Below are 13755 nucleotides of genomic sequence, written 5' to 3'. Positions count from 1 at the left end.
ACTAGAACTGAACTAGAACTGAACTAGAACTGAACTAGAACTGAACTAGAACTGAACTAGAACTGAACTAGAGCTGAACTAGAACTGAACTAGAACTGAACTAGATCTAAACTAGAACCAAACTAAAACTGAACTAGAACTGAACTACAACTGAACTAGAACTGAACTAGAACCGAGCTAGAACTAAACTAGAACTGAACTAGAACTGAACTAGAACTGAACTAGAACTAGAACTGAACTAGAACTTAACTAGAACTGAACAAGAACTGAACTAGAAGTGAACTAGAACTGAACTAGAACTGAACTAGAACTGAACTAGAACTGAACTAGAACTGATCTAGAACTGAACTAGAACTGAACTAGAACTGAACTAGAACTGAACTAGAACTGAACTAGAACTGAACTAGAACTGAACTAGAACTGAACTAGAACTGAACTAGAACTGAACTAGAACTGAACTAGAACTGAAATAGAACTGAACTAGAACTGAACTAGAACTGAACTAGAACTGAACTAGAACTGAACTAGAATTGAACTACAACTGAACTAGTACAGAACTAGAACTGAACTAGAACTGATCTAGAATTGAAGAAAAAATAAACTAGAACTGAACTATCTCTGTCGCACTCTATTGCGTTGTTTGTCTCGCCGTTACTAATATAAAATAGGTCATCAGATAGTCGTTCACCATCGACCCACTACTTCTATATAGGGGCTATTCTTTTATTTCTGCTCACATAACACAATTAAAACGAAGAAAAACCACAACAGCAAAAATTTTAGGCAGCAGCAGCGGCAACAACTAGCTCCGGTAGCGCTAACAAAAACAAGAGACAACACCGACGACGAACAAACCTAAAACTGAAAAAACAAAAACTAAAAAAAAAAACACAACAAGACAAAAACAGCTGGTATGGAGCGGCTGAAGTAAAATTTACTCGTGTGTGCATCTCGTGCGGCGGGCCAGTAAACATTTTTAAGCGCAACGAAACGGTTCGTTAGTCGGAAAACAAACAATTTCGAATATAAAACACAAAAATATAAAGAAATAAAGAAATAAGTGAATTATTTAACGAAAATAAATAATAATAACAATTAAAAAACAACAAATGAAAATAAAACGTAAAATTTTAAATATAAAAATCTACAATAATAACAAAAAAAACGGTGTAAAATAGAATTAGAAAATACAAATTTTGTTTTTTAAGGTAACGTTTAAATATTTCGTTTAAATGAAATACACGGTTACAGTGGAACAAAAGAGAAGTTAATTTGTAAAGAAAAAGAGTGAGTGGATTTTTAAATTTTAATTTAAAATTCTTAATGAATGTAAAAAATAATAAATTATTTGGTTAAAAACATAAGTGTGTGAATTAAAATAATTATCAATACAATGTTTTTGTGTGTTTTTAGCATAATTTAATAAAAAAAATAAGAACGTGTGTGTGAAGTTTAAATTAAAAATTGATACGCTTGATTTAATAAAAGAAAGAAAAAAAAAAACAAAATATTAAAAGCTTAAAATAACGCCTTAGTTTTTGGATTTAAATAAATATTTCGAATACCAAGTTTAAACTAAAGAAGAGAAATATACAAATTAAAATTAAAAAATTCCATTCTGGGCGTATTTTTTAAAGTTTAATAAAATAAAGAGAAAAGGTTTTTTTTAAGAAAAAAAAAAAAAACAAAAAATAACAACATTAAAATAAACCAGAATTTAAAAAAAAAAAAACAAAAAAAAAAGAAGAAATACAAACGTTGTCTATTAATAAATTTCTTTCAAATTGTATTTGAAAATAGACAACAAACCAACAAATTTAGAAAATTAAAAAAAAAAAAAAAAAAAAATCCAAAAAAATTTAAAAAAAATACGTAATTTAAACATATGGCCAAATGAAATGAAATTTTGCTTTTGCCAACCAAATAAACGACCAAGCCTTTTGTAGATTGGTTTTAGATACAAAAAAATAAAAAAAAACAACAAAAATCTATTATTTATTTCTATTAATGTTGTTGTTGTTGTCGTTATAATTCAACTCATCAGTTTCTTGGTCTTTATCTATATGTGGAAGAATTGTTTATTTAAGTTTATTTTTTCTTCTTCGATATTTTTTGTATTTTCGTAAAACCAAACGTTTGTTAGTGCGTCCATGCGTCCGTCCGTCCGTGTGAGTGCCTCTGTGTGTTAAAGTTTTTTTTTCGGTAAGTTTATAATTATTGTGATTATTATTATAGTTTTTAGTTTATTTTCTATTCTATTTAAGCTATTGGAGATTATTTTTAAATTTTTTTTTTAATTTCTGTTTATCTTTTAATATTTTTTTTATATTTTTCTTTAAAAGTCATATTTTGTGTCTTTGGCTTTTATCGAAATTAGTTTAGGGGTGATGGTTAGCACCTGCCAATCAGTAAAACAAATAAACGTTCAAATGCTCACATAAGATAGAAATCTTAAATTTAAAATATAAAATCATTAAAAAAAATTAAGATCCTAGCATCCATTTAATATAACTCTATGTCATGTCCATCGGAAAGGGATATAATCTAAAATTTTATTTTGATAAACGTCAAAATAAAAACACTTTCAGTTATTAAATTAATATTGAACAAGTTGTCTAGGTTAGGTTATGTTGGGAAGGGTTATACACCGTAAAAACGGCGTATATTCACTTGGAGTCCATAATGACCATTGTGATTCCCTTTAAAAAGTGAAGATTCAAAAAAAAAAAAAACAACTCAAGAGAGAAAGAAAATAGGTAAAGAGGATATATGGATAGATAATAACAAAACAGACACATAAATAACCAGTCAAAGAAGTGACTAATTCCCTTGACAAAACCTAGTAGGTTGCAAGGGTTAAGTCCCGCAATTTCCTCCAATTCGCCGTAGAACCTCTTCCCTAGCCATTTCAACCTGAGGTTTTGTATCCTAAGACATTGGCAAATAATATGCTCGATCGTCTCTACCTCCTCCTCATCTTTGCATAACCTGCAATAGTCCGGTATACTGCTGTCCCACTTACTGACTTCTAAATGAGCAATGTCCAGTTAGTAACCCTATCAAAACCCTTAGACTGTGTCTTTCCAGTCCTATAAGTATTTTGATAGCACCCAAATGCAGAATAGAGGTGAGTGTGTCGGATAAATAAGTGGTCTGCTGGGTTGTTTGATGATGAATGAAAGGTATCACATACAAATGGTACCATTGAAAGTTCCTTCCTTATCCTGGTATATTCAGAGTAAACTCTGTTCATACCATAACAGTGCAACCCTGTGAGTAAGAACAAAGTTTTGGCTTATTTGACGGATTCGTACTTCGGTCTACCGGATATGTCTCTAGCTGCTGTTGCTAACTCAAAAAAGGCCATCCCATCTTAGTTGTAAACGGATGTTATGTTTTAAATCTCGGAAGTTAAGTAACGGGGCAGCAATGGTCAGAGAATAGATAGCTCAAGTACTTGAGCAAAGAGCATGTACATGGACCGGCTCATTTAAGTACAAAAAATGTAACCTGCGTGTAAGATACTTAAAGTGGCAGTGGTGAGTGGTTTATTTTACTCATCCAGAGATTGTAAAAGTACCACCGTGAGATAGGGCTACGCTCCAGCTACGCACGTAAAGTACTTCGACTTAAATTTATCTTGCCTCAGATATACCTATGTCATTCATAATTGAATAAATTTGTGGACATTTAAGTCAAATTTTGAACGGGGCTTTTTATAGGGGCTAGGGTCATATGAGACCCTATAATTATAAAATTCATGAGGGTCATCAAGGCAAGTATAGAACTTGGTTTTGCAGCTTTCTGAAGAGACACGTGTATATTAAACATTAAAAGCCGTATTCTGCGGGTTTAGTTGTATGGGAGCTAGGTGAAATAATGAACCAATATTTACAATTTTCAAAGGCCGGAGGAACAGGAGACGAACCATAGAAGTTCATGTGCAAAATTTCATTGAACTATCTTCAAAATTGTACTTCGATTACAAGCTTTACAAGGCCTATCCAGGGCTTCGGTTCAGTTGTACGGACCTAGGTGAAATAATGATACGATCTTTACCATTTTCAATAGGCTTCGTCCCTAGGCCAATAGAAGATCATGTATTGAACTTCATTAAATAATCTTCAAAATTGCGTCATGTAATTTTATTACAAGGTTTACATGAACGGACGGACTGACGGACATACATAACTGAATCGACTTAGAAAATGATTCTAAGATGATTGGTGGGTATAGGAAATAATGGACCGATCTTTACCATTTTCAATAGGCTTCGTCCCTGGAACAATAGAAGATCATGTATTGAACTTCATTAAATAATCTTCAAAATTGCGTCATGTAATTTGATTACAAGGTTTACATGGACGGACAGACGGACGAACATCGGCGGACATAAATCGACTCAGAAAATGATTCTAAGACGATTAGTATATTTTAAGGTGGGTAGAAGAACCAACATTTGCAATTGAATCTTTTTAAAAGGACCTAAAAATTGAACTATAGTAAGTGGATCTTTTACAGCCATTTACTGTTGCCTACACATAATTATACAGACAGACAAAATTTAAAAGAAGTCGTAACCATGATAACAAGTTAAACGTTTATTAAGGACTAAGCAGTGCTGTATCTGAATCTGACTTTAGATTTTCTCCATAACATTAAAACTTTGAGATATCGTGTCCTGAAAATGGGAAAACAAGATTACTATATTTATTACATATCGACAAAAACGGCGTTTTCTTAAAATTCAGGACACGATCTCAGAATTACCATATGAGATGGAGGAATCGGGTTCAGCGAGACTTAATCCTTTAATATTAGCACAATATTGTGTGGCAACACTTTCCAATTTGCTATAATAATTTAAAATAGTGGCAACTCCGTTAAAATTGGTGAATTTATTTTCCGAAATACATGTGTGATTCCAATTTTTATCAGCGGCTACGTTTAAGCCGGCTTAATCGGCCAGCAGCCGCCGATTTGAGCCGTTTCGGCTTGTATCTCTGGTCTATAGTTTATTCGTAAAACCCTTCACTAATATTTCTATAATGATAACTATAACGGATTTTTGTAACAGTATTTAATGACTAGCGGTGTTAAAGCTAAAAATGGAACTTTACACATCATTCCTAAATAATTTGTTGACCCAGTCAACTGTATAAATAATATGTGAAAACATACACAATATAAACATTTCGTAACTACAACAAAGTAGAGATTTTGTAATTAAATACCGTATTTTTTCTAAATTAAAACGTAATAAATTTCAATTAATAAAATTTTATTAGTACTCACTAGATTGACTAATTGAAACGATGCCCACAGAAACCTGAAATTAAAAAAAAAAACTTAAATGATTAATTGTTAAATGATTTATTTTTAATTAGATTAACAGCAACAAGTACAAGGTAGTTTATTAAGTTAAGCTAAACTAGATTTAAAATATTAAACGAAACTTAATAAATAAATTAAACTTTAAGCGATTAGTACAAGTAAGCTCAGCCCATTACTTAGTAATGTCAACAGTAATGAGTACTAGAAATTTCTCTTTTATTCGCATTTCGCAAATTTATTTAACAAATCATATGACTTTTAAATTTTCTTTCTTTTTTTCTTTCACTGCTTATTTATTTAGTTCCCACTTAATATTGATTTAATTGCCACTAAAATAAAACCTAAAATATTTGTTTGATCTAAATGAAAACAAATTTGTAAAATGTATATGTTTATTTAATTTTGTCTATATGCAAAATACATACATTAAAAATACAATTTATAAACACTAAATTAAGTAATTAATTACTTGACCAGCAAGGAAGAAATTAAATTTAAAACAAAAAGTTAATTTGTGTTTTTAATAAAACACTCACGTAATTGCTAGACAAAATTTTAATGATCGTATTTATTTGTATTTGTCGATCGTGAAATAAATACGTACATCACTGTAATAAATTTAATTATGCCTTTAAAATACAATACAAAAATCAAAATTAATCAATATTTAAGAATCTTTAAAAAAGTATTGTCTACGTACTCTATGGAGGATCTTTTAATGGCGTTGCAATTAAATTCAGGTAAAAATTGTTGTCCAGACTTTTGTGCAAGGAATTTTAACTACTAATTCAAATCCAAGATCGTTTATCTATGTATTATCCCTAGAGTTCTATAGTTGATACGAAAAGCCGACTTTTCTACTTTTTTCATTTAGTTAAAAGTAGACTTTTCGACTTTTTGCATTTTATGATTTTTCGCCTTTTTTCATTTAATTAAAAGTCGACTATTGGACTATAAGTATTTTATAAATAGTCGACATTTCGACCTTTTAACTTTTTCGGCTTTTCGACTTTTTTTGCCTGTTAGACTTTTTTCGAATTTTTCTGAGTTTTGTCAACTTTTTCCGACTTTTTTCGGACTATTTTTTTTTTTTACTTTTATCGAGTTTTAGACTTTTTTTCCACTTTTTTTAAATTTTCGACTATTTTTGACCTGTTTCTACAATTTTTAAGTTTTCGACTTTTTGATTTTTTTCACAGACGATAGTCGAGTATCAACTAGAACTGAACTAGAACTTTACTAGAACTGAACTAGAACTGAACTAGAACTGAAGTAGAACTGAACTAGAACTGAACTAGAACTGAACTAGAACTGAACTAGAACTGATCTGAACTGAACTAGAACTGAACTAGAACTGAACTAGAACTGAACTAGAACTGCACTAGAACTGAACTAGAACTGAACTAGAACTGAACTAGAACTGAACTAGAACTGAACTAGAACTGAACTAGAACTGAACTAGAACTGAACTAGAACTGAACTAGAACTGAACTAGAACTGAACTAGAACTGAACTAGAACTGAACTAGAACTGAACTAGAACTGAACTAGAACTGAACTAGAACTGAACTAGAACTGAACTAGAACTGAACTAGAACTGAACTAGAACTGAACTAGAACTGAACTAGAACTGAACTAGAACTGAACTAGAACCGAACTAGAACCGAACTAGAACTGAACTAGAACTGAACTAGAACTGAACTAGAACTGAACTAGAACTAAACTGGAATTGAACTAGAACTGATTTAGAACTGAACTAAAACTGAACTAGAACTGAACTAGAACTAAACTAGAACTAAACTAGAACTGAACTATAACTGAACTATAACTGAACTAGAACTGAACTAGAACTGAACTAGAACTGAACTAGAACTGAACTAGAACTGAACTAGAACTGAACTAGAACTGAACTAGAACTGAACTAGAACTGAACTAGAACTGAACTAGAACTGAACTAGAACTGAACTAGAACTGAACTAGAACTGAACTAGAACTGAACTAGAAATGAACTAGAACTGAACTAGAACTGAAGTAGAACTGTACTAGAACTGAATTAGAACTGAATTAGAACTGAACTAGAACTGAACTAGAACTCAACTAGAACTGAAGTAGAAATAAAGTAGAAATGAACTAGAACGGAACAAAAAAATGTTAATTGGTACTGGTTCCATTAAAAAGTACTTTCTGAATTGGCAAACAAATTACAATCTAGATCTAAAATTAAAAAGTAATAATATATTAAAAACAAAAAATTTATTTTTTAATAAAAAACAATTATGTGAAAAAATATTTAACTTTTTAATATAAACCAAATAATTAACCCCAAAATAATCAGACGTCATCATGTAGTAATTTTAGTACGTGAGAATTTAAATACCAAAATTTATTTTGGTGTTTTACATGATTTATTTCTTTATATTGGTGATAAAATGTGAACAGAAAATTTATTTAAATTCTGAGAAAAAAAAAATTAATAAAAACAACAAATGAAATTGTTTATATTTGACACGTATGTTGTTGTTAGTTTATTTTTTTGTTAATTGATGTATTTATTTGTACCCTATGACAGGTGGTGGTGGGACAGATAAAATAATTCTGATTTCTAAACGTGTCTCTATTATAACTTGATTTAAAATGTATAAATAATACTTTCAAAAAGACAGTGGGAGGCAAAAAATGTGGTGTTTTTATGATTACAAATTATTCAAAGAAATCTTTTCGAGGACGTAAAATAGAGATATTGAATATATTTTAGGTCATTTCTATACAACAAAAGATTATCTATTAGTAAAACTTTTGCTTCTGTTATGGTGAATAAATTTTATAAAAATGCCCTTTACTGTAGGGTGTTTCCGAAATGAGCTTTCCCAATTTCAAAAAATGATTTTCTTTTGTGAAACATTTTGCATTCTCATCAAAAGAAAATGCCATTAAAAATACAAAAGCAAAAAAGTCATTAATCATTTAAATAAAAACAAACAATTGAAAATGTTTTCTTTTTAACATTTTGTTTGTTGTATTTTATACGTAAAAAAACACATCTTATCTTAAATATTGAATATATTAAAATTAAAAAAAATTTCAAATTTTTCAAATAATTGCGGTATTAAAAGGTATTAAAATATTATGTTTGTGACAATTGCGGGAAAATTTCAAAGAAACAAAATATACGAACGAAATGTTAAAAATATTTTTTGCTAAATTTCTAAAAACATTTAATAATATTGTTTGTCAATTTTTTTTCTTTTTAAATTGCATTATCTAAACTTAACTTAATTATAACTTATTGTTATATTTAGAAGAACATTTTTTTAAAGGCTTTTCTAAAAGTTTTGATAAATTTATGTTAAACAAATGCAACTGCATAAAGTCCATAATTTCAGCCTGCGCCCTTCTACATATTTTCTGTGTCAACTGCGTTCATTAACATTGTCTGAAAATAGTTTTTATCCCAGCCGAAAATATCATCAACAAAAATAAAACAACAAAATATTTGATAAAGTTCTTAACTACATGTTATCTATAAATAGACTTTTGGTGTGTAAATAGTACTTTCGTATATGAGTACTTTATCGCTACTTACAGACAGAAATTATCTTCTACTTTGGTGTTTACAATTTCAAGTGAATGGCGCTTAAAAAGATATCGAACAAATTAAAAAACATGTAAGGAATTTAATTGTATAAAAGGGATTATATATAATTATAAATATGTCAAATTTCATTATTGATTTGTACACCGAAAAAAGTAAGTACTTTCCAATGAGAAGTACCAACTCTGATTTAGTTCTAGTTCTGTTCTAGTTCTGTTCTAGTTCTGTTCTAGTTCTGTTCTAGTTCTGTTCTAGTTCTGTTCTAGTTCTGTTCTTGATCTTTTCTAGTTCTGTTCTAGTTTTAGTTCTGTTCTAGTTCTGTTCTAGTTCTGTTCTAGTTCTGTTCTAGTTCTGTTCTAGTTCTGTTCTAGTTCTGTTCTAGTTCTGTTCTAGTTCTGTTCTAGTTCTGTTCTAGTTCTGTTCTAGTTCTGTTCTAGTTCTGTTCTAGTTCTGTTCTAGTTCTGTTCTAGTTCCGTTCTAGTTCTGTTCTAGTTCTGTTCTGTTCTTGATCTGTTCTAGTTCTGTTCTTGATCTGTTCTAGTTCTGTTCTAGTTCTGTTCTATTTCTGTTCTAGTTCTGTTCGAGTTCTGTTCTAGTTCTGTTCTAGTTCTGTTCTAGTTCTGTTCTAGTTCTGTTCTAGTTCTGTTCTAGTTCTGTTCTGTTCTTGATCTGTTCTAGTTCTGTTCTTGATCTGTTCTAGTTCTGTTCCAATTCTGTTCTGTTCTAGTTCTATTCTAATTCTGTTCTAGTTCTGTTCGAGTTCAGTTCTAGTTCTGTTCTGGTTCTGTTCTAGTTCTGTTCTAGTTCTGATCTAGTTCTGTTCTAGTTCTGTTCTAGTTCTGTTCTAGTTCTGTTCTAGTTCTGTTCTAGTTCTGTTCTAGTTCTGTTCTTGATCTGTTCTAGTTCTGTTCCAGTTCTGTTCTGTTCTAGTTTTGTTCTAGTTCTGTTCTAGTCCTGTTTTAGTTCTGTTCTAGTTCTGTTCTAGTTCTGTTCTAGTTCTGTTCTAGTTCTGTTCTAGTTCTGTTCTAGTTCTGTTCTAGTTCTGTTCTAGTTCTGTTCTAGTTCTGTTTTAGTTCTGTTCTAGTTCTGTTCTAGTTCTGTTCTAGTTCAGTTCTAGTTCAGTTCTAGTTCTGTTCTAGTTCTGTTTTAGTTCACTTCTAGTTCTGTTCAACTTCTGTCATAGTCCTATTCTAAAACTCCCATCAATATAATACGTATTAAAAAAATGCTAAAAGTTATAACTTCTTTCACCAGCAATTTTATTACAAACAAAAACCCACGCCTTAGCTCAAAAAAGTGTAAATGTAAACAATATTTAAGCTGCAAATATAGAATAACAAGCAAATTATTTGTTTATAAAAAAGTGAATATTAATGATTTATTATTACAGCAACAAGACTTGAAAGAAAATAAAAAAACAAAACAAACCTCAAAACCCGTTTAAACTGGCATTGAGCCAATGACCTAAATTTTAACCTACATACGAATTGTACTCGCGTTCGTACTTGTTGTAAAACATGAAATAATCGACCGCTAGATAAACAGTCAAGTCGTCAGTTAGTTAAGACAAATATATATACATATTTAGTTTTTTTTTTTTCTTTTAAGTCAATGTGCTGTTTATAGTTTAATTTTTCCATAGTTGTAATTTAAAACTAATAAAAATTGTAAATACTTAAATATATAAAGTAAATAAATAATAACAATAATAAAATGGGAAAAAATGTTTGAATTAATGAAGTGAAAAAGAGTGTGTGAAATGAACCGCAATAAATTTAAAAGTCATGTACGTACAGTGAATCATATAATTAAAAGCACTTCTTTGTATTGAAGAAATATAATAAAATAATATTTTATTGCGAAATAAGCGGAAATTGTAAAAAATGTATTATATATATTGAACTAATTTTGATAAATAATTTTGATAAATAAGAAAACAGATTTTTGCAATTAAATCGAATTTTGTACGTGAGAAAATTTAAGTTATATTTATAAGGTAGTTGCACCTGAGATTTATATGTTGGTCCGCAAATAGGTTATGTCCAGAGTGATTTTCATCCTGCAATAGTGAGCAAAATACTACGAAGGTGCATACCTTGGCCTCCTGGGCGGGCAAACGAAGACAAGCTATACATCATTCAAAATAACCTCAATGGTGACAACGTTAAGTCAGAAATTCCGGAGACGAACACAAACACAAAGAAATCCCGAAAAACGATCTGTCATCTTACGAAAAAGTTGCCAAAAGAAGACTATCTCTGCTATGCAGTGTTCTTTAATTATAATAGATATAGAGCAGAACTCCATGGCCAGTATTACAAAAAATAAAAGTGGGGTTATTTAGCCTCTAAAGATGTCATCTTCAATGTTGGGCAGGTGCGAATTGTAGGGGCTCTTACAATAAGCCCTGACAACTACACTAAAATACCAGTACTGGCAACGCTAGGAAGTCAAATCTTTGAAGCGAGAGGACCTCTATCGAGGAAGAACTAAGACATTTATCCAACTAACTTGTGCAGAATAGCTAAAGAGGATCTGAATACGTCCCTTAATAGGGCTCAACCGAGAGGTCTTAATGTTAACCCGGGAAATCTGTCTTTACTAAAGAAATACGAACGTTTCTCAGTATACTGAACACTATTTCTGGGCAAAAGATACCGGTGACTGACAGAGTTAAAACTTGGCTGTAATCCCTGACGAGAAATAAAAAAGTAGACACACCAATGTAAGATAAACATAGGTATGAAATAGTTTTAGTTCAGTTCTGGTTCTGTTCGAGTTTTGTTCTGGTTCTAGTTCTGTTAAAGTTCTGTTATAGTTCTGTTCCAGTTCTGTTCTAGTTCTGTTCCAGTTCAGTTCTAGTTCAGTTCTGCTTTAGTTCTAGTTCAGTTCTGGTTCAGTTCTAGTTCAGTTCTAGTTCAGTTCTAGTTCAGTTCTAGTTCAGTTCTAGTTCAGTTCTAGTTCAGTTCTAGTTCAGTTCTAGTTCAGTTCTAGTTCAGTTCTAGTTCAGTTCTAGTTCAGTTCTAGTTCGGTTCTAGTTTAGTTATAGTTAAGTTCTAGTTCAGTTCTAGTTCAGTTCTAATTTAGTTCTAAACACAAACAAAGTAGGTCAAAAATAAAGCCAAGTGTAGAGTGTGTGTTACTTCAAATTTTTAATTAAAATTTAATATAGAATAATTAATAAAAAACAATAATTGAGATTGTGCTAATTTAAATAATGATGATTCATAACCATAAGTGTTAATGTTTATGAAAAATATAAAAAGAACGAATTTGTCAGAAGTGGGATTCGAACCCACGCCTACAGAGTAGACTGCGACCTGAACGCAGCGCCTTAGACCACTCGGCCATCCTGACTAATGCACGCTGGCGGACAAAACTCTTACAAAAGTTTCATAACGATTAAATACATAAGAATACTATTTTTAGATTCAGAATATTTTTGCAAAAATATTAATTTCTAAAAGAAAGAGAGAAAATTTAAATTTTGCAATTTTTTGTATTAATAATTTATTAAATTTATAAATTTTCTTAATGTTCTTGATGAGAAGTACAAATAGATTTTGTTGTTCTTGGAAATAAATATCCCGTATTGTCTAGTGGTTAGGATATCCGGCTCTCACCCGGAAGGCCCGGGTTCGATTCCCGGTACGGGAAATTTGAGTTTTTTGATATGAAATTTAGAAGGTTTCATGCAAAGTCTTAATGTGTTATTTCGTAAATATTCATATTTCTAAGCAGAGATTCCCAAATTAAGCCAAATTTTCTAATACTCTAATTAAGCAATTAAGAGGCGGTTGGTGGTTTGAATGAATAACAACACACCCACCCCACTATCTTGTGAAATCGTGAAGAAAATTTCTGCTTTAAGTCTCTAAAAGAAATCTCAAGAATATATACTTTAATTCAATTCTTTATTCATTGATTTTAAATTAAATTTAACCTTTGAATTTGTAGAAATAACACTTTAGAAAATATTACACACTTCACAACTATTTAATTAAAATATTTTCCATTTATGGTATTTCTCAAATCATAAACATTCTATTGAAAATAAATATTTCTAATCATTTAAATACAATATAATATTTTTCTATAAAATAAACCTACACACTTGTACTAAATGCTTGAAATTATGTATATTTTTCTAATTTAAAAATTTTATCTTAATTTTTTTTCTTAAAAACGCACCCGTAAAATACATAAATGTTCATATCAAGTTTAATATTTAACTCAATAATACTGCTGTTCAGACAGTTGTTAAGATAAATATTGTTTTATAAATTAACAATTTGATTTGTGCAAATCACGACCAGTTTTACAGAATCAGAAAATATAAACAGAAATTTAACAAAAATGGCAAATGACATGACGTTTTAATCAATTGAAGTTGTAATTAAAGCCTCCTTTATCATACGAACATAAGTACTGGTATAAATATTTTAATTAAGCATTAACAGTGCATTAAAGGTATTAATTTGATTTTAAAACTATTTTAAAAATAAAAACTAATTTTTCAATATCATGGGGGGCTCAATTGGTTCCAAAATATCGGAGCAATCCAACCCTTATTTGTCAGAAGTGCGATTTGAACCCACGCCTACAGAGTAGACTGCGACCTGAACGCAGCGCCTTAGACCACTCGGCCATCCTGACATTTGCTTACCAAATGGCAAATGCATAACATGAATACAATCCAAAGAAATCTATTTTTAGATATTGAACTTTGTTTAATTAAGCTATTTTTAGACTTTTGTTGCTCGCGAACGAACTAGTTCAAAAGAACGAATCTTAGTACATACATGTCGAATCGATTAAAAATAGTTCATT

At 30.3% G+C, this 13755-nt stretch overlaps 2 protein-coding genes and 3 non-coding genes across 5 annotated transcripts in view; 2 read left to right on the top strand and 3 right to left on the bottom strand.

Annotated features, from left to right (window-relative positions):
- Positions 1-5316, bottom strand: part of LOC111689001 (integrator complex subunit 6 homolog) — a 38914-nt gene extending 33598 nt beyond the window's left edge. Inside the window, exon 1 of the mRNA XM_046951245.1 lies at positions 5296-5316. The gene's annotated coding sequence lies outside the window, so the exon portion shown is untranslated. The remainder of the gene's footprint in view (positions 1-5295) is intronic.
- The window catches only part of LOC111684214 (uncharacterized protein PB18E9.04c-like), a 97310-nt gene continuing 85350 nt past the window's right edge, over positions 1796-13755 (top strand). The window contains exon 1 of the mRNA XM_046952491.1: positions 1796-2202. The gene's annotated coding sequence lies outside the window, so the exon portion shown is untranslated. The remainder of the gene's footprint in view (positions 2203-13755) is intronic.
- Trnal-cag lies at positions 12200-12282 on the bottom strand. The gene has a single exon. It is a non-coding gene; the product is annotated as a tRNA-Leu (tRNA).
- On the top strand, positions 12511-12582 carry Trnae-cuc. The gene has a single exon. It is a non-coding gene; the product is annotated as a tRNA-Glu (tRNA).
- On the bottom strand, positions 13499-13581 carry Trnal-cag. Its single transcript has one exon. It is a non-coding gene; the product is annotated as a tRNA-Leu (tRNA).

Source organism: Lucilia cuprina, chromosome 5 (genome assembly GCF_022045245.1).
Source record: "Lucilia cuprina isolate Lc7/37 chromosome 5, ASM2204524v1, whole genome shotgun sequence".
Classification (NCBI taxonomy): Eukaryota; Metazoa; Arthropoda; class Insecta; order Diptera; family Calliphoridae; genus Lucilia; species Lucilia cuprina.
Note: the sequence above shows the minus strand (reverse complement) of the source record. Positions and strands in the feature narration are given on the sequence as shown.